The sequence below is a fragment of the Capsicum annuum genome, unplaced genomic scaffold (assembly GCF_002878395.1).
Source record: "Capsicum annuum cultivar UCD-10X-F1 unplaced genomic scaffold, UCD10Xv1.1 ctg75635, whole genome shotgun sequence".
In the NCBI taxonomy this organism is placed as follows: Eukaryota; Viridiplantae; Streptophyta; class Magnoliopsida; order Solanales; family Solanaceae; genus Capsicum; species Capsicum annuum.
The window spans coordinates 19,437-41,245 of NW_025885857.1; the positions used below are offsets into that span (position 1 = coordinate 19,437).

Genomic DNA, 21,809 nt, shown 5'->3' on the forward strand with positions numbered 1-21,809 from the left:
AGCCATTAGAATAAATCTATATTTTTATGTGAATCGAGGAGGAGAATTATGGAATAAAACAAAGAAATTAAGGAGCAAGGTTCTCTTCCTTTCATTAAATAGAGGATTTAAATTAGCACCTAGGATAGGCATACACCTAGGATCCTTGTTTGGTTCAATTGCAAGAAGATAGTTTTATTCATCTAGATAAATTGTTATATCCTCGTAGGAGCTGTAGTTGCAATATTCAAATAGATAGAAGATTTGAGGTCGGGAGACCAAGATCGTACCATTAACCTTGTGAATCAATAACTCGATAGCCAACTAGCATGCGATAAGAAGATAGAATTGTATGATTGCTAAATGTGCCTCAAACCTGGAATTTTCATCGCTACTATTTACAATTGTTGCTTGCTTTGCTATTATCACAAATTGTTATTTCTTATTTATTAATTTACATTTTTATTCACAATTTCACAATCATCTTGATACTTTACAACTCTTAATACCTCTTTTTCTAAAACTAAAAGTTCACTAAATTTCTAGTTGTTTAGTCCTCGTGGGAATGATATTTGACTGTCTAAACTGTATTACTTGTATGATCACGTGCACTTGCGTGTGCGTTTGAGCCGCAATAAGTTCTTGGCATCGTTGCCGGGGACTAGTAGAATTAGTAATTTGCTAAATTTCTGGTTTTTGACAATAAGTTTAAGTGTTAACAACTTGATCTTAGTGGATGAAATTTTGCAGGTTTAGCTGAATACAGGACTAGAGAGAGATAGAGAGTTAGTAGAGCCTTTTTCAGAACGAAAATTGGTATTTCAATAGAGGTGAAGAGCTTATTATCCCGTTTAACAAGTTCAAATGGTTGAAAGAAGAGATCTGAATGTTGTTGATCCAAATGATCCTATTGGTTCAAATATGAGACATATCCCAGCTCCGGTTATCCCAGTTTTTCCTGCTTAGCCAGCTTATAGACCTATTCTTGAGGTGGCAATCCCACTCACAAACTATGCGACTAACAGTATTAGCAATCCTGAGCCAGGTGGTCGATTTGAATTAAAGAAGAATATAGTGCAGTTGCTAACTTTGGCTAGGCAATTTCTTGGCCTCTCACATGAAGACCCACAGAAACACATATAGATCTTCCTGGAAATAAGCGATACTTACATTCCTACAGGGGTGAATACTGATTATGTCAGACTGGCATTCTTTCCTTTTTCTTTAATTGGGGAAGCAAAGGGGTGGTTACATACTGAACCACCACTCTCCATCACTTTTTGGGAAGATCTAGCTCGAAAGTTCCTTATTTGATTCTTTCCATCTAGGAAGACTACACATTTAAGAAGTGAGATTCTGAGTTTCAAACAGAAAGAAGGAGAGAATATCCATCAAGCTTGGGAAAGATTTAAAAGTATGCTCAGAAATTACCCTTACCATCATCAGTCTAATGATGTTCTTGTTCATACTTTCATTGAAGGGTTAGAACCAAATACCAAGATTCTCTTTGATTCAACAGTAGGTACGCAATCTCTTGAGAAGACTTATGACAAATTGTACACACTTCTGAATCAGATTTCACAAGGGAACCTAGAATGGTATGTTGACTCAAGGAGTGCTCCTAAGAAAGTTGCAGGTATGTTAGAGGTTGATCAATTCACTGCTCTATCAGCTCAGCTTGCAGCAATGCAAAATCAGATGCTTACACAGTTGAATAATATGAAGTTGGGGGTTCCCAAGCAGTAGCTATAACTAATGCAGTCCAACATGTGAATTCTTGGTGTAAGGTTTGTTGAAGTAGTGAACATATGGCAGATGCTTGTGCGGTTAATCCAAATTCTATTAATTATATCGAGAATGCAAATCATCCACAGATATTTGGTAACACATACAATACCAACTAGAGGAATTATCCCAATTTCTTATGGGGTGGAAATCAGGCATAGAAAAATAATAAGTATAAGGGGCAAGTGCAATAAAATCAACAACAAGTTCAGAATAATCAAGCTACTAGTCAAACAAGTAACATGGAGGAGATGATGAAGCAACTTTTAGCTAATCAAGCATAGTTTACAGTAGATTTAAAAAGTCAACAATTGATTAATAGAAATTTTGAGTTGCAACTCGGTTAGATTGCAAGAGCATAAAACAGAAGACCTTAAGGTGGCTTAACTAGTGATACAGAGGTGAATTAAAGAAGGTAAATGAAGTTACAATAAAGAGTGGGTTGTAGTTAAAGGAGCTATTACCTAAGCAGGTTAGCCCCACAGCTACTAATGATGATCCTAAAGCTAATGAGGAAAAAAAAGTTAAAGAAAAAGTTGCAAGTAATGAAATTCAAGTGGATAAGAAGACTTTACCCTTACCCTTTCCTCAATACAAAGGAAGAATCAAGAGGAGGCCAGTTACAAGAAGTTCTTTGATCTTCTAAAGTAGGTTCATATAAATCTTTCTCTTGTTAATATTCTATAGAGTGTTCCAAATTATGCAAAATACCTGAAGGACATAGTGGCAAACAAGAACTGGTTGACAGAGTATGCGACAGTTACACTTACTGAGGAGTGCATATCCAAAATACAAAATAAACTACCCACGAAGCTGAAGGATCCAGGTAGTTTACTTTGTAGATTACTATTAGGAAGACCATTAGTGCTCATGGATTATGTGACTTGGTGGCTAGCATAAATCTTATACCCACATTTTGGTACCAAAATATGGGTCCTAGGAGTCCCAAACCTATGACCATTATTTTGCAGTTTGCTGACAGGTCCCTTGCCAGGATGGATGGAATTATTGAAGATGTTTTAGTGCAAGTGGGATCACTGATCTTTTAGTAGACTTTGTGATTCTTGACTTTGAATATGATCCAGTCATTCCATTTATTTTGGGACTCCCCTGCTTAGCGAAAGAACAATCACTAATTGATGTAGCAGCAGGGAATATGACAATGAGAGTGCATAATAAAGTTGATGTTTTTAATGTATACAAAGCACTAAAATTACCGGCTATATCTGAAGAATTATCTTTCATATCAGTTATTGACCTTGCATCTGAGCTACATCTATTATTGTTGGATGATCCACTAGTGTGAGCTTTGATGGGTCATGATCTTTATGGAGATGTAGAGGCCTAAAATTGGTCTAAGTCATGAATTTGGTGGTGGTTGAAATGAGAAAGTTACCTTTTGAGCCATTGAATAGGACAATTAGCCTATCTCCCAAAGCGTCTATTGATGAAGCTCCAAAATTAGAGCTTAAAGTTATTCCTTCTCACTTGAAATATGTTTACCTTGGTGACAATGATAACTTGCCTATTATTTTATGTGTAGATTTATCTGATGTGCAGGTAATGGAAGCAATGGCAGTCTTAAAAAGAAGGAAGAAGGTAATTGGCTGGAAGATGTCTACCATTACAGGGATAAATCCATCTTTTTGCATGCATAAGATATACATGAAAGAAGGTTTCAAACCAAGGATGAAGCAACAATGTAGATTGAATCCGATGATGAAGGACGTGGTATGAAAAGAGGTTATCAGGTGGCTCAATAATGGGATTGTTTATTCAATTTCAAAAAGTAAGTGGGTAAGCCCAATACACTGCGTCCCAAAGAAAGGTAGGATGACTGTGTTACTAATAAAGCTAATAAGCTAATTCCTACTCGCATAGTGTCTGGATGGAGAATTTATATTGACTATCGAATGCTGAATAAAGCTACAAGAAAGGACCACTATCCTATCCCATTCTTTGATCAGATGTTAGGTTGGCAGGGCAGGGGTACTACTATTTTCTTGATTGTTACTCAGGTTATAATTAGATCACCATTATTTCTGAAGACTAAGAAAAGACTACTTTTACTTACCCATACCCATATGGCACATATGCATTCTGACTTATGTCTTTTGGCCTCTACAATGCACTTGTAATATTTCAGAGATGTATGATGGTAATTTTCTACAACATGATTGAATAATTTGTCAAGGTATTTATCGATGACTTCTTTGTTTATGGTAATTCCTTGGATGTATGCTTGTAGAATCTAGATCAAGTCCTACGTTATTATGAAGACACAAATATGGTGCTGAATTAGGTAAAATGCCATTTTTGGTTAAGGAAGAAATATTCCTTCACCATAAGAATTCATGTAGAGGACAAGAAGTAGATAGACCAAAAATTGAAGTGATTGAAAGCTTCCACATCCGGTTATAGTGAAGAAAGTGCAAAGTTTCTTTGGGCATATAGGTTTCTACAAGCATTTTATTCAAGATATTTCAAAGATTGCTAGCCCTAAGTGTAAATTGTTAAAAAATAAGCTAAGTTTTTTTTTGGGGTTGATTGTCAAGAAGCCTTTGAGAAGATAAAGAAGAAACTAACAGAAACACCCATCTTGATTTCTCCAGATTGGAAGTTGTCGTTTGAGCTAATGTGTGATGCCAGTGATGTAGCTGTGGGAGTAGTTTTGGGGTAGATAAAAGACAAGGTATTTCACTCTATTTATTATGCTAGTAAAGTCTTAAATGATTCCTAAATAAATTACATAGTTACGGAAAAAGAGATCTTAGCACTAGTTTATGCATTCGATAAATTTAGAGCATATTTGGTGGGCACCAAGGTAATTGTTTACACTGACCATACCTCCATCAAGTATCTCTTCAAAAAAAAAAAGATGCCAAGCCGCTATTGGTCAGGTGGATTTTATTGTTACAAGAATTTGACCTAGAGGTTCATGACCGAAAAGGGGCAGAGAATCAATTTGCAGACCATTTGTCAAGGCTAGAGATTCATGAACATATTGCGAATGATTTTTTCCACATTCAGGAAGAGTTTTTGAATAAAAAATTATTGGATCTTGGTGCAGGTGACCTTCCATGGTATGTAGATATTGTGAACCTATTACTGTATGGGGTTTATCCTCCTAAAGATACCACTCAACAAGGAAACAAATTACTTCATATTCTCATGCTTACATATGGGACGAGCCGTATCTTTTCAACTAGGGTCCTGATGGTATTGTACGTAGATGTATTTCAAAATATGAATTTACACAAGTGCTACAAAAGTACCATTCATCTCCTTATGGTGGCCATCATGGGGTGAAAAAATAGCTAGAAAAGTGTTGCAAACTAGTTTATTTTGGCCAATATTGTTTAGAGATATCGTGGCTTTTGTGATGAGTTGTGATCTATGCCAGAGGTTAGGTACAATTTCAAGGCATCATGAGATGCTCCTAAACAACATTCTTGAAATTGACGTATTCGATGTTTGGGGGATAGATTTTATGGGACAATTCCCACCATCCAATGGAAATTTATATATCCTTGTGGCAGTTGATTACGTTTCTAAGGTGGAAGCCATAGCATTCCCCACTAATAATGCCAAAGTGGAATTGAAATTTTTGAAGAAGCATATATTCTCCCCGTTTGGCACTCCAAGAGTTATCATCAATTATGGAGGCACGCATTTCATTAACACTTTGTTTAAGAATCTTTTAGCTAAATATGGTGTTAGGAACAAGTTGTCCACTGTGTAACATTCACTAACAAGTGGTCGAGTTAAAGTATCCAATCGGGATATAAAGCAGACACTGTAAAAGACTATTAATAGATAGTGGAAGGATTAGGCCTAAAAGCTAGATGACAAACTATGGGCTTCTAGGACAGCTTATAAGACACCTATAGGGACCTCTCCAAATCATTTGGTTCACGGGAAAGCCTGTCATTTACCTATAGATCTAGAACATCAAGCTTATTTAGTTGTGAAAAAGTTGAATCTGGATATAAAGGCCAAAGGAGAGAAAAGATTATTGCAGCTTGTTGAACTTGATGATTTTTGTCTCCATTCTAATGAGAATTCCAAAATGTACAAGGAAAAGACCAAGAGATGGCATGACAGGCATATTCAGGACAAACGGTTTGAACCCGGACAATTTTTTTTGCTATTCAATTCAAGGTTAAGGTTGTTACCAGGTAAATTGCAATCTAAGTGGTCAAGGACTTTTGAGATGGTGCGAATAATGCCTCATGGTCCATTTGAATTGTGGAATAAATAAAAGACTGAGAAGTTCTTGGTGAATGGACAACGTATAAAGTATTATTGGGCTGATTATGCAGATAAGCATAATGTGTCCATCACCTTTACTGATGATAACACCGAACTGAGTCAAGCCATGCCATAAACTAAAGCACTACGTGGGAGGCAACCTACAAATGTCATGTAATAGTGTAGTTCCTTTTTGTTTGTAGATTTTTAGAAAAGAAAAAAAGTGAAAATACAACAGATGAGTCGTGCGACGACCAAAAATAAGGCGATGAGTGGGAGGCAACCCACTAGTTCTTATTATTTTTTGTTGTTTTTGTTTAGTATGAAGGGATGAGAGAATTGAAATTGAGGATAATACCACATACAAGGGGGCACTCAGGTTTGGAAAATAATGTACTTAAGTTCAGTAAAATATCAGGTAAGAAAAGGGGTTAAAAATGCACTAAAAATACTGATTTAAAGCTCACCGCATCGCGGTGAGGTGATAATCCACAATTGTGAAATTCCAATGTGTCATCACAATACCATCGCATCACGGTGATGGATTAAAATGAAAAAAATTGCCGATATAAGGGTCACTACATCGCGGTGAAGACCCAAACCACAATTGTCACTTTCCAGAAGCTCACTCTGATTCCATCGCATTGCAGTAAGCGTCAAATGTAGAATTTTTTTAATTAAATTAGGTTCAACCCAACCCAACTTGGTTTGGACTCAGCCCTCTATAAATACCCCCTAAACCCTAAACCCTCTATTTCTTTCTCTCTAAGCACCGCCTCCCAATCCCCCAACACAAAAATCTCTTTCAATTTTCTTCAAGCTTCAATTCTTTAACTCAACACCTTAGGTAAGATCTCAATTTTTTTCAATTTTCTCTTTATCCTAATGAGAATTTTGGTGTTATTGGCTTAAATAGGTTGTGTTGTGAATAACTTATTTGAGTAAAGTACCTTCTACCATATTTATCTTATTAATTATTGTGAATTGTTAGTCACTTCATTCATAATTATGCTGTAAATAGTAAATAAGTGCTTCATGGTGCGTATGTTGAAAATGAGTGGTATGATATTTGTTAGCTAACGGGTGCTTGTACTGATGGGGGTAGTGTTATTTAATTAATTGGGTATTTTGTGATTGTGTACCTAACGGATATGTTCTTTCACTTAGAGCCTTTTTGGCCTGATTTTTACTGTTGATTGATTATATTGGTTGCTTGCACTAGTTTAGCAGTGGGAGTTTTGTCTCACTGCGAAGGGAAGTCTGAATGCCTTATGTGGTAATGACGAACTACTATGTGCATAATTGAGTTTGAAATGAGTTATTCTTTTTGACACTTAGTAGTTGCTACGTATTTTGATATGTTTAAATTGTATTGATCTTATGCACATTGTTGAACTTGAAATTTTATGAAAATGTAAAGTTGGGCATGCAAATGAGTAAATGTTTAGTTTGGATTGGCTCCAGTTAGGCTAGTTAATGCCCTTTGAGTTGTGATGTGGTATGACACAGTACATTATGAAATCATTAGGTGAAATCAGTCATTGTTTGAATTGTGAACCAGGTGTCCATGTGCTAAATATAGTGCAAAAGAGAGTCTAAGTACCCCTTTCTTCTGTGTGAACACCTTAGTTAGTGACTAAGTATGGGGTTTCTTGTTTACACTTAGTCTTGGCTAATATACTTTAGGACTTAGTTGCTTATTTATTTTTTGCATGAATTAGATAACAGGAACTATGGATAAGAGACAACTAACACTCAAGGGGAAAGATGGTACTTCTAAGACAGTAATAAAATGAAGCAGGCAGCGCAAGAGGAAATTGATAGGGTGACCCGTGCTCCACCAGTCCCGCATGGTCAAACACAAAGATTGGGTTTAAGAAAGTCAAGCAAGCAGGCAAGAAGTGGTACACCAAACACCTCAATACAAAATGCATACCTGAGGTGTTTATTGATCAGGCGAGGTTACAACGAGAATACCCAAGTATGGTATATCATCTGGAACAGCTGAACATGGCTTTCATATTTCACCAGCCAAGAAGAGCTATTTGTACCTCATACGTAAGTTTTATGCCAATTGGGATCCATGGGAGCCACTTCATGAGGTAAAAGTTCACGACAGAATGGTGAGATTTACAATTGAAGATATCAATGAATTGCTGGGGATACCAGAGGTAGGTACAAACCAGTTGAGGTTGATGACCCTCACATCGAACTATGCTCATATTAGACATTTGCTTTGTGGTACTCGTTCAGATGCTAGGTGGACTAAACATAGAGAAATGGGTCTTCACTCCTCATTCCCATATGCATAGATAAATTGGGAGGCCCATATGTGGGGATACATTATGTACCATTGCCTTATCAAGGAAAATATATGACAGAGGTTACATGAGATCGAGTATGTTTGATTTATGCTCTAATATGTGATGATATTGAAATTACTGTGGGCCAGGTAATATTTTCTGCTATAAAGAAGTCATGCTACATTGAAGGGCACAGATATGGTTTTCGACGTCTATTGAATTAGTTTTGAGGAGGCACCGAGTAGAGGAGAGGGAGTTAGATTATAAGCCTATGGTAGATAGTCGCCCTATAGATGTCACCACAGCTAGGAGCACAGCTGGGGCCCAGGTCTTGATTCTTATTGCGGCTGAGCGTCAAGCTCAGACTAATGAAATCACTACAAGAATGTATGGCTTACGGATGTTGAAGTTGCAAGTTGGGGAAAGAGAAACCACAAATGAAGAGATTAGTATTGTAGAGTTGGATTACCTCTTTGTCCATCATCCTAGGACATTGCTAAGGATTGGGCCAGAGTTCGTTGAACTGGTAGATGATGATATACCTACAGATAAAGACAGACAGTGATAGGAATCGGATATAGAGTTTGAGGATGGTGATGCAGATGATGATGACGAGGCAGAGGATGACAGTGATGATTTTGATGCTACCCAGGATGATATGACTGATGCCTAGGTAGGGATTAGTCAACCACCTCACCAATTGAGTATATTTGTAAGCACTGGGACAGTGCTTCGTTTAAGTGTAGGGTGGTGCCTCTCTTCTTCTTCTCATTTTCTCTTTATTATTTTCTATTTTAGGATATTTTTATTTTTGTTTTGTTTGGATGTTATTTCTAATTATTCAAAACACTATGTCTGTAATAGTTAGTAAGTTTAAAGTATGGATTTTTGCAATTTTCCCTCTAGGAATTTTTCACATATTGCTTTTAGTTTCAAGTGTTTGCTTTTATTGTTTTTTCCCTCCTTGGCAATATCAGTTTAAAGTATTTATTTTTGCCCTCCTTGGAAATTCTCATTTTTGTCCTCAAGGTAATTCAAAATAAGTCATCATAGCTAGCTGCCCTCCCCTATGATAGATGGATGACGACCGTCTTAAAGGGAGTTAGTCTTTAGAAGTTGAAAATTAATAAGAACCCAATTATGACTTTTGAGAAATACTTTGTATTGGGTCATTTTTTTAGTGACTTTGATAAATTTGTTTTAAAACAAAAGGAAAAATAAGTTATTTTTAAATACTAAATCTTAATAGGTGTAACATAAATTGTTGGCTTAATGGTGAATTTGACAAATATCAAGATCGAGAATTGTAAGGATCCGATTTGATTCCTTGCATGCACTGTGAGTGTGAGTTTTTGTTTGTATCCTATATGTATTGGAATGTCTAGAACTTGCCCGGTGTGTTTCAAAGTAAATTAAAGGGTATTGGGTGTAGGAAGTGATTTAGGCATTTCTTTGAAGCCGAATAGTAAAAACTTTATTTACCTACCCTTATGCATGTCCATAGTAAACCCCTTTGAGCCTATAGCCTAATTTTTTTTGGTAGCCTTGTACTTAGCCTAATCCATTATTTAATAGACCTTAATTTAATCCCAAACTCCTAAGTGCTTTAGTATCAAAAGGTAATTGTGTAAAGAGTGTGAAATTGAAGGATGAAAAAGGTGAAAGTGAAGCCCAAAATTGTACGTTATTGGTGCAAAAATTGTGTGATTTGGAGTTAAAGAAATTGTTCTAAAGGGAGTTCAGCTTTTTTTATTTGCCTAGTTAGGTTACAATGAACCTGTTTTAGCCCTAGTCTATTTTGTACATTGTGGACCTCAACCAAGGAAAATAGTTTTAGTTGAAGGTGGCTATTATAGGGTTGTGCAATAGTAAATGGGTGTAAAGAATAACTAGAATTGAATCATGTTATAAACGAAAAATGTTCCCACCATAGTTTTTGTTAATGTGCTTAATGAGATTGGGGTAAAACAAATGATGTGTAAAGGCAATAAAGTGATAGTTGGGTTGAAAGAATATGATTTTGAGTGAAGATTGACATATATTAAAGATCTTAGGGAGATTAGTCACTATTTCTTAATTAGTTTCTACCCGTCCCTTATCCTACATTGCAACCATGAAAGACCTAATTGATCCTACATATCAACATCAATGATTAGTGGAGTAGTAAACTACGGGCAAGCTTATGGTTCATTATCTATCATGTATGAATTCTTTGTTGAGAGTGAGTGATTGAATTTTGATATTCCCCTCATGAGAAATATTGAAAAATTGGAGTGTGCTTGGGGAAATTTTCTTGTTGTGAGGGTGCATGCAGAAGAAAATTCGAATTAATTTTTGTGTTATTTGACTGAGTGATTTGATTAAGTTTGCCAACAAATAGGATGTCACTATTGAGATGATGAGGTTTGAAACAAATTCTTCATGTGCATAAAAATATTCTTGGCATGTTTTGAGATGAAGAGTCATTGTTATAAATTATAAGTGCCCAATGCAAGTATAACTCTTATGTTGTGATATGAAGCTAATGTTTGTGATTGTTCAAGGATGAAGAAGGTTCTAAGTGTGGGGTGGTGATCCAAGGCATATTTATATGTCCAATCACCGATATTTACCCATATCTAGATTTGTTCTGAGAGCGAAAAGGTGTTATTCCGATTAAAACTGAGCTATAAGTGTGTTCTTTATCTAATGGATATGATTAGTGTGTACAGGATTAAATTTTGATGGAATTAATAGTCATTGGAAGCATTAAGGAGGTATGATGAGGAAAGGAGCAATAAAGGCATTGGAACATGGTTTGGGAAGAAAATAAGAAAGGAAAATGCTCTAGAAGTCAGTGCTCATGTTTTGAAGCCCACCGCATCGCGGTGGAGGTGCAATAGGCAATTGTACTATCCAGTACCTCACCACGATTCCACCGCGTCGTGGTGAGGGTCCAATCCATAATTGTCACTAAGCAGAGTCTCACCGTTATTGCACCGTATCATGGTAAGAATACCGATGAGAAGGCTGTTGTGATACGATGAGAGGAAAAAGTGGGGTTTTCATCCCAGCTATAAAAGGAAAAAATTAATACAATTTGGGGACACTTTGAAAAGCATAGTAGTGGCGTAAAAACACAAAATTCTCTCTTTTAGGGTTCTTAAAATTTCTTTTGAACTTCTTTACTTCAAGATTAATTCTTGGTATGATTAATTATTTATTTTTGATGTTGAATTTAGACATGAGTGGCTAAACATCCTTGTTAGGCCAAGAGCATGATTACTCTTTGATATTCTTTATCGTAGTTTCTTGTTGGATTATCATACGGGTTATTCTTAATTCCTTGAGCTTACTATTTTGATGAGTGGCCACCTATAGAATAAATCAATATTTCTATATGAATCTAGGATGAAAGTCGTGGAATAGAATGTAGAAATTAAGGAGAAAGGTTCTCATCCTTTCATTAAATAGAGGATTTGAATTAGCACCTAGGATAGGGATATACCTAGGATCCTTGTTTGGTTCAATTGCAAGAAAATAGTTGTATGTATCTAGATGAATTATTTCATCTCTGTGGGATTTGTAGTTGCAATATTTAGATAGGTAGAAGATTTGAAGCTGGGAGACCAAGATCGTACCATTAACCTTGTGAATCAATAACCCGATAGCCAACAAGGATGTGATAAGAAGATAGAATTGAATGATTGTTAGATGTGCCTCAACCCTAGAATTTTCATCGTTACTATTTATAACTGCTGCTTGCTTTGCTATTGTCGCCAATTATTTTTTCTTAGTTAATAATTTACATTTTTATTCAAAATTTCACAATCATCTTAATACTTTACAACACTTAATACCTCCTTGTCTAAAACTAAAAGTTGTTTAAATTTTTAGTTGCTTAGTCCTCGTGGGAATGATATTTAACTATCTAAGTCACTATATTACTTGTACGATCATGTGCACTTGCGTGTGCATTTGAGACATAACATTCTTACACTTATGCTCCAAAGAAGCTTGATTTGGATCTAAAAAATAAAACCACTCCTCTTGCTTGGCCATCTATTGAGGAGCCATCGGTCTCTGAATTGTAGTCCCTCTTCTTTAACTTGTGCTATGCATTTTTGAGGGTCGACAATACCTTGCCAGTAATTATTATAGGTAACTTGGTTGAGATAGAGGTAGAGGCATTATTATTAATATTGTAGAGGTTCAAAAGAGCTATAAGGTGGACTATTACAGATATTGTGGGTATTTTGCTAGGCATTTTTGTACTCACAAGATCCTACTTGAACTAGATTTTGTCCCTAGTATTGAGCATCAGCACAGGCTAAATCTTCCTAGTCAAGAGATAATAAAGAAAGAAATTATTAAATAGTTATATGTTGGTGGATTTTACTCCATTGTGGATGGCAAGTAGGTCAGTCTTGTTTAGTGCATCCCAAAGAAAGGAAACACTACTGTAGTGCTGAATAAGAAGAGCAAAATCGTGCCAATATGACCTGTCACAGGTTGGAAAGTGTTCAAGGACTACAAGAAGCGAATCACATGGATATAAAAGGACCACTTCTAAATTCCTGTCATGGACCAAATGCTGGCTAGAGTTGCAGAAAGGGGATGGAATTGTTTTCTTAATGTTTATTTAGGTTACAATCAGATCACTATTGCTCCCGAAGATCAAGAGAAGATGACATTTACTTTCCTTTATGGGACTTTTGCATTCAAGAGAATGCCATTTGGTTTGCACAATGCTCCCACCACTTTCCAGAGATGTATGGTGTCGATATTATTTGATATGGTGGGAAACACCATTGAGGTATTTATGGATGACTTTTTTATGGTTTGTAATACTTTTGATGACTACTTGGTCCATTTGGCCAATGCTCCTCATACATGTGAGGAATTCAAGTTGGTACTAAACTGGGAGAAGTGTTATTTCATAGTGAAAGAAGGAACTATTCTTGGACAGAAGATCTCAAAAAGGGGAATAGCGGTGGATAAGGATAAAATTAAAGTAATTGAGAAGTTGCCACAACCAGTCTCGGTGAAGGGTATTCTGTGTTTTTTCAGCCATGCTGGCTTTTACAAGCATTTCATCCAGGATTTCTAAAAGATTGCAAACCCTCTATACAAACTTCTTGAGAAAAATATAAAGTTTGATTTTGATTAGGCATGTCTAATGGCTTTTGAGTGCTTGAAGGAACAGTTGGTTTCAACCCCTATTAGAGTGTCTCCTGACTTGTCCCTTCCATTTAAGGTCATGTTTGATGCAAGAAGTGTGGTTTTAGGTTTTGTCCTAGGAGAATGGTGACAAAATATACTTTACCCTACTTACTGTGCTAGCAACGTATTAAACCCTACTAAAAAACTATACTATTATCGAGCAAGAGTTACTAGTAGTGGTTTTTTACTTTTAAAAGTTCTAGTCCTATCTGATTGGGACTAAGGTTATTGTTCATATAGACCATGCAGCATTGAGTTACATAATGGCAAAGAAATATGCAAAGACATGATTGATTCGTTGGGTTCTCTTACTGCAAGAGTTTGATTTTGAGGTGAAGGATCGAAAAGGTACAAAAAATCAGGTTACAAATACTTGTCCAGACTTGAGGAAAAAAAATGCAATAAGTAGGGTGTGGGATCGAAATCGATGATACTTTTCCAAACGAGAAGATTTTGGCAGCATCACAAGACCTAATCCTCCATTTTACTAATTTTGCCAATTATTTGGCAAATGATCTTTTCCTAGAACATTTGTCCTTCTAGTAGAGAAAGAAATTTATGCATGAGGTAAGAAAGTTCTTCTAGGATGAGCCTTATTTATTCAGGATATTCGTGGATGGTATGACTCGTAGATGCATCTCAAAGTTAGATATGGTGAGTATTCTTGAGTTCTATCATGCTTTACCTATCGGGGATCACTAGGGAGAAAACCATACAACCAACAAAATCTTACAATATGGATATTATTGGACTATAATCTACAAGGATGCTCATGAATTCACACTCTTCTATGACCAAGGTAAGGCAATATTTCATAACGCCATGAAATCCCTATGACCTCTATTCTAGAGTTGGAGTTATTTCATGTGTGGGGAGTTGACTTCATGGGGATGTTTGTGAGCTCCTATTGTGTGAAATACATTCTGGTTGTGGTTGACTATGTGTCATAATAGGTGGAAATGGTGGATCTCTCCAACAATAAATATAGAAATGTCATCGCATTTTTGAAAAAACACATTTTTTCTCGATTTGGCACTCTACGTGCAATAATTTGTAACGAAGGGTCGCATTTCAGCAATTTCTTGTTCAAAAGCTTGCTTAAAAAATGGATTAAAGCATAAGGTGGAAACACCTTATCAACCTCAGATAAGAGGGCAAGTTGAGGTCTCCAATAGAGAGATAAAGTCCATATTGGCGAAGCCTATAAATGCCAACATAACTGATTGGTCAGGAAAGCTTGTTGATGCATTATGGGCCTATCAGATAGCTTTTAATCCTACTCGAGGTGCCTATCAACTTGTGTTTGGAAAGGCATACCACTTGCCTGTTGAACTTAAGCACACGACACTATAGGCGTTGAAGAAGCTAAATTTTGAGTGGCATGATACAGCAAAGATGAGAATAAGCAAAGTGAATGAGTTGGATGAATTTCGACTCTATGCTTATGAGAGTTCTGCACTGCACAAGGAGAAGATTAAGCTGGATCATGATCAAAAAATTGAGAAAAGAGTATTTGAGCCTGGTGACCAGGTGCTATTGTATAATTTAAGAATTTTCTTATTTTGTAGAAAGTTGAAGTCTAGGTGGTATGGTCCATTAATTGTGGTGAAGGTGTTCCTATGTGGTGCTATTGAATTAAAACACGATAGTGTATCCCCGTTCAAAGTAAATGGGCAAAGGGTCAAGCACTATGTTGGTAACATTAAGGAAGTAAAGGTGGTTGATGATGTGAGCCTTGGTGAAGTCTGAGTAACCAAAGGCAACTAAGTTGTGTCGCGATGTTAAAGCAGGCGCTGCATGGGAGGCAACCCATGGGTCTAGTTGGTGAAATCTGAATATCCAACTTAGCCACCCATGTTTTATACTTATTTAATTATAGGGTAACGTGGGTGTTCAATGTGCAGGGCTGGAGATTGCAAGAATAAACCAGAAAATTTTTCTATTTCCAGGCCATATGACTCACTTTACGAGTTTTAGTCAGACTTTATGACTCGCCATCTGAGTCGTAGGGACCTCAAACTCGAACATCTCTTAGGTATTTTGGCCTCTAGAGTAATTATGACTCTTAGAATGAGTCATATTCAGTGACTAAGACTCGTCACCTTGAGCCATAATGACTGGAGGCCCAGGAAAATTTCCAGGCATTACAGAGAAAGTCTATGACCCGTAGTGTGTAGTTATGAGTTGTACTCAAGACTCATAACTAGGCCCAACATTACGAGCCTAGTGGGTCAACCCGATCTGATTTAATTATTTTATACATAGGAATTCAATGCAAATGATTGAAATTCCCAAAATTCAAACATGTTGACTACCTTCAGTCCCTCCATAAACTAACCCAAGACAACAACACTCGAAATTCATCTCTTAAGCTTAAAAGTCAACTAAGAAAAGTCTCATAAAGACAAGTCAACTAAGAAAAGTTTCATAAAGATGAAAATCTCAAGATTTATGGTACAAAATCATTGAAGTTAAGAAATCCATGTCTCAAAGAAGTAAGGAGGCATTTCATGCATAAATTTCTATATGCTAAGTGATTCTTCAATGTGAAAAGTTCTCGGATTTCTCGATTGGATTATGTGTTAATAGCAATAGATTACACCTAGTCTTGAGAAATTTGTGAAGTAAAAGTAATATTGGGAGTAAATGATCTAATATGCATTAATTTTTGTTGATAAGGATAAATTAGGAGTGGTTAATGTTTCTTGAATGTATATTGTTGTATTGGGATTGAAAGTCGGAACCAACTCTTTAAATTACTCATGTTATAGTGGCTATGGGATTCTAAATGACTCATAAGGTCATCTAACGAGTCTTTACGTGACTCATAACCACTAGTAACATAGTTAATTGGAAAGTGTAGCTTCTGTTAACATTATGACTCATCTCACCGAGTCGTAGCCATACAATATGACTCGTAGTCAGGAGTCCTAACGACTGGAAAGGGTTTAGCATCAAGAATGTATTTCTGGTTAGATAATGAGTGTTGGTAATGAGTCAACTCTAACATTACGACTCGTTAGGAGGACTCATTGCCTGACTAGTAAATACAGATTAGGCATCCTTCCACTTTACAAGTATCACTATGACTCATAACCAGAGGCAACGACTCGTACATTGAGTCATAGTGTGCTAAGATCCTGCCATACTAGCATCTTATTTTTTTTTCTTTCCTTTTGTTAGGTCTAACTAACAGGTATTGTTTCAACAGGTAAAATGGATTCGAAAATTGATTCCATAAAGAAGCTAACACCTAAGAAGAACACCCAAAAGAAATCTACCTTAAAATCTACTCTTCATCTTATAAATAAGGACGCCAATGAGTCAAGTGGTGACCTTAAAAATATCCAAATGTGGGTTAGGTATAGCCAAGAGAAAAGCGACCTTGAGTTAAGAAGGAAACTATGGAGGATAAGGGCATACCTTCTAGAAAGATACCCAGAAAGAAGAACCCTAAACCTTACCACCCTATTCACTATCTCAGTTTGAGAAAAATAATGATAATGATGATAGTAATAATAATGAAGAAAAGGATGGTGAGGATGAGGATGAGGAGGAATCTGGCTCTGAGGAGGAAGACGATGATAATAAGGATGATGAGAATGGGGAAATGATGAAAATGGATCTAAATTTGAGGGAGGAGGTGACAGTAAGGAAAATAATAGTCTAGTAAAATAAATACCACCACCACAAGTACCTCCCACCCTAGTTTTCATTGAAGATGCTTCAATGCCCATCGTTGAATGATGGGGTTAACCCAGATTGCAGGCTCTATATGTAAAACACCTCGTTGTGAATCCTTTAAATAGAAAACCACTAAGAGGTGTTTTGTTAAAATGATAGTTTACCACTACAAGAATGGCAGAGATGCCTGCATTTGATTCCTAGTTTAAGCAATACAAGTTTGACTGGATGACTAGAACTCTAAGCCAGTATAGTGAAGAATTGGTACTTGAGTTGTATAATGCATATCAAATGGAGTTGAAATGGAAAAACCCACATGGGAATCTATTAAATAGTAAGGATCCAATATCATATTTTGTAATTTGGGGTATTCGAGCGAACATCTCAGCTCAGACAGTCTCCCGAGTACTACATGGGCTAGAGTTTGTACTTTTGACCAACATTTCAGAGATAGAATTCTGAGTAAAGGAGATGAAAAAAGTGAATATGAAAAAAATTGGTTTAGAGGATACGCTTGTTCAGTTCTTATGGATGGCCAAAATCATTACCACAAATCGAGAGGAAGCTTCATGGGTTGCTGGTGGTATGGGAGGTTCATCATAAATTTCAAAAGGTAGCATAAACTTCTAGTTCAAGGATTGGTGGATCCTAATACAATGTAGGTAAATCCCCACCTTGACAAACAATGTGGTGGGCCAAAACAAAATGGATCTAATAGAAGGTATCATGGTAGGCTATAAGATCAATCTGGCTAAGTGGATTGCTTGAGAAATTAGTGATAGGGTGACGAGTATAGATATGGTTATGGCTTTCCCATGTCTCTTTATGTAGATATGTTTTGATGTTGGAGTCCTAGATCTCCCAGATAGTGATAAGTTCATCAGGCCAAGGACCACAACAAATTTATGTCTAATCAGAGATATTACTAACTCAATCTCTAAGGCATCCAAGTTGAAAGTTGTGATAATTAGTGGTGCATATAAGGTGGAGGGCATGACACAACAGGGTTCATCGATACAGGTGACACACCTACTAAGACTAACCAATTTGAGCCCCAGGCCTTTGATATAGCAGGTACCTCCCATACTCCCACTCCACCACTTGTTGTAGCATTATGAACATATACATCTAGGTCAATTCCGATTGGCTATGTATTAGGGTCGCAATTATTTCTCTTCGACATTATGAAAAAGTTGAGCATTATAGAAATAAAGGTACGACGGAGGAGTAAAACCATAGGTCAAAAAGAGTTTTATTGAAGAAATAAGGATGATGTAGGCTGGGTTCAATAGTTTTGAGCAATGATTTACTCAACATCTTGAGGGTATCCAGTCCTCAGACCTAGTAGGTGTACAGGCTAAGCTAGTCGCACTGTAGAAGTTAGTTGATGACTTACATGATAGGACAGTCCTCTTAATGATTATTATTGAGGAGACCCACGGGGAAAATGTTCTTGAAATTATATAGGTTGTTGATAAGGTGACTTCTACAGAGTGAGAGAATGATAGAAGGAATAATAAAAAGAGGAATAGAAGAATAATGAAGGATAAAGTTATTGAGATTGCAATAAGAAAGAGTCTTTAGAGTAAGAGAGACTATGAGAAAAGGATCCAAAAGATGGTAGTAGGGGTTGGTAGTTCAAGACATATTGATGTTGTTAGGATGAGCAGTAGTACAGCTCCGTTGCCTGAGCCATCTTTGAGCGCACCGGCCACCATCGGTACTACTATTGATAAGAGTGTCCCAAAAACTATTGGGACCACTGATGTTGAGGGTGGGACCCAATCTGATGTCCTACATGCTGATCTAGCTTGATCTAGAGCCTAGGGCACCCAAGTATGTCTCTTCCCCTTGTTTTGTATTTTTAGATGCACTAGAGCCAGTGTATAGGTATTTGGTTGGGTTGGGGGTGTACCATATAGCCATCGTGGGTTGTTGTTTTTTAGTTTCTTTTCCCATCGGCTGTTGTTTGAATACGGAACTAGCATGTTATGTGTGTCTTTTGTGATGTTTTATTTGGAGGAAACTTGGTATCTAAGGTAGTTAACGTTTTGTTAATATAATTATGCTAAAATTTTTGAATACGTTGAAAAAAATAGCACCCCTCCTAAAAATTTGGTTAGCTGTGTCATCTGTGTATATGTATTATTTCTATGAATTTAGCAATGGCATTAGAATTAGGGATGAAATAACTTTGGTGATAATTGCATGAACTGGATAGGAGGTAACTAGCAATGTAACCTTGTACAATGTGTATGTGAGGTGCTACCTAGTTCCCTGTGTGTATGGAATCTAGAACTTGCTCGATTGCTCTTGCTTAGGTTATAGGGGAGTCGGTTAGGAAATGATCATAGGCCATTTTTGTGTACTATCCACTTTAGCCTAAATTGTCTAACCAAATGAAATAAGAATCCCTTGAGCCTTAGAGTAGACCTATATTTTTTTGTTTGTTTACACCAATTTCCCTTCCCATTAAAACTACAATGAACCTATTTTGGACCTAGTCTTCATTGGACACTGTGCACCTCAACTCAGGCAAATCACCTAAGTTGAGGGTAGCTATTATAGGGGTGCGTAGTAAAAAGTAGGTATGAAAAAAGGGTGTAGATAAGAGAAAAAAAGTATAGGGTTGGGTGTGTTAGACAAAATAAAAAGAAAAAGAAAAAGAAAGACAAAAATAGAAAATTCAAAAGAAGAAAAAGAATGAATTATAGAAACCTCACCCAGCATGAATAAGTAGTAAAAGAATAAAAAAGGAGAAATAAGAGCGAATTTAAAAAGAAGTTGGTAAAAGAGTGGACCCAAAAAAATCATAGTTCCAAGGAGGCTAAGTCACTAAAAGAAATCCTTAAATGTACCATACCAGCACTAATCTACATTACAAGCCTAATAGAAGTCCTATAGTGATCCTAACCAAACTATTCGAAAACTTAGGCAAAGAATATATGGGTAATCCTATGGCATTATGTATAAACTGATTGGAACTTTTTTGTAAGTTCTAGCATCTTTTGACCATCCTCGTACTATTATGAGTTATCAAATTGAGTGGTAGGGACTTCTTTGATTGTGAGGGTACAAGGGTTGCATTGATAAATTGCTTATCTGTTTGAGTAGTGTATGTCTATTGCTAGTTGTTCATTTCTAATGTAATGCCATCATTGGATTATTGTGTGTCACACTGTTTTACTTGACCATTATGCACAGTTAAGCTTTGAAAAGTTAAAAATAGGAAGAGGTTAAAGTGTTTAATCATTAAATGATGAGTCGATTGCCAAAGGTGTCTTAGGATCTTCCCAGATAAGCATCATTTGTGTTTTTGTTTTGTGATTTTGCCTGATGATATGCAAATGTTCTAAGTTGAGGGTTTTGATGTGTCGTTGAAACATGGCACATTTGATGCTTAAAATGATGAAATTATGTATTGACATAGGTCGTTTCATCAAATATGATGTTTGCTTTATATGTTTTGTAGGAAAACTAGGTCAGAAGTGGTGTCTGACTAAAAATGAGAAAAGAAAGTGCTGAAAACTTAAATTACTAGTCAAGTTATGAGTCGTTAAGTCACCTTATGACTCGTAGCCATACTTGTAGGGTTAACAGTAGGTAAAGCAAATTTCCAAATGTGAATTCATAGAAGACTACGAGTCGTAAGGTTAGACTATGACTCATAGTGTAAATCTGTACTGAGAATAGTGTGCAAAGTCCTGAAGGTTGATGCTCTAGTGGTAATGGGTGAAGGTCACGAGTCGTAAGGACTAACTACAACTCATGGTGAGAAGTTGTAAAGATAATAGACATGAGAGCCTTGAAGATGACAACTATTGGTATGACTACAATTAGCAGCATACAACTCATATGGTGACAATACGAGTCATAAACACTGAGACAAGTAGAGATCTACGACAGCAAGCAACAAGTCATAATCACACATAACGACTCATTGCTAGAGGCATAACATTTGCTGACACATTTTTCCTATATTATTTTTATTAGGTTTCCTTTGTTATTATGAGATACTATAAATAACCTAGGGTTATTCTTTTATTATGTAACAAACTTTTGATACTTTTTCACATACTTTGACTCATTGATATACTTAATATTTTGGTTCATGGGTTTTTGGTTTTCATATTCAATTGGAGACTTTGGATTTCATTCTTTTATCTTTGTGCAATTAATTACATGTCTTCTTCTTTGATTTTCATGGGTTATTGCATAATCATGAGCGGCTAATTTTCTTGACTAAGGTTGTAGGAACCCTAGCGGATTAACATTGTAAGGGAAGTAGGAGATTCATCTGTTGTGCTGTAGTTGCATGTATTGTGATCTCTTTCATAGTAATTGAACCCCAAGCTACTGCAGAAGCCTGGGAATCTCTTACATTAGAGATCATCCACACAAGGGTGTTTAAGATTAGGAAAAGGAAGTTACGATAGTGATTTGAGGCTATCAACCTTCTTCTAAACAACTTGATGCTCATAAGGTGATAGTTGTACTAGGGTCAAAGAAAAAGTAATGTAAGGAGAAGCCTTAAGACTCAAAAGGTGAAGGTTAAGATTTATCAATTCATTCATAAGATGGTTGATGATACATATCTTGTCAGAC

At 36.4% G+C, this 21,809-nt stretch overlaps 1 non-coding gene across 1 annotated transcript; it reads right to left on the reverse strand.

Annotated features, from left to right (window-relative positions):
* Nucleotides 1-1,317: 1,317 nt before the first annotated feature.
* LOC124894587 lies at nucleotides 1,318-1,424 on the reverse strand. The gene has a single exon (XR_007051265.1). It is a non-coding gene; the product is annotated as a small nucleolar RNA R71 (small nucleolar RNA).
* Between the last annotated feature and the right edge of the window lie 20,385 nt (nucleotides 1,425-21,809).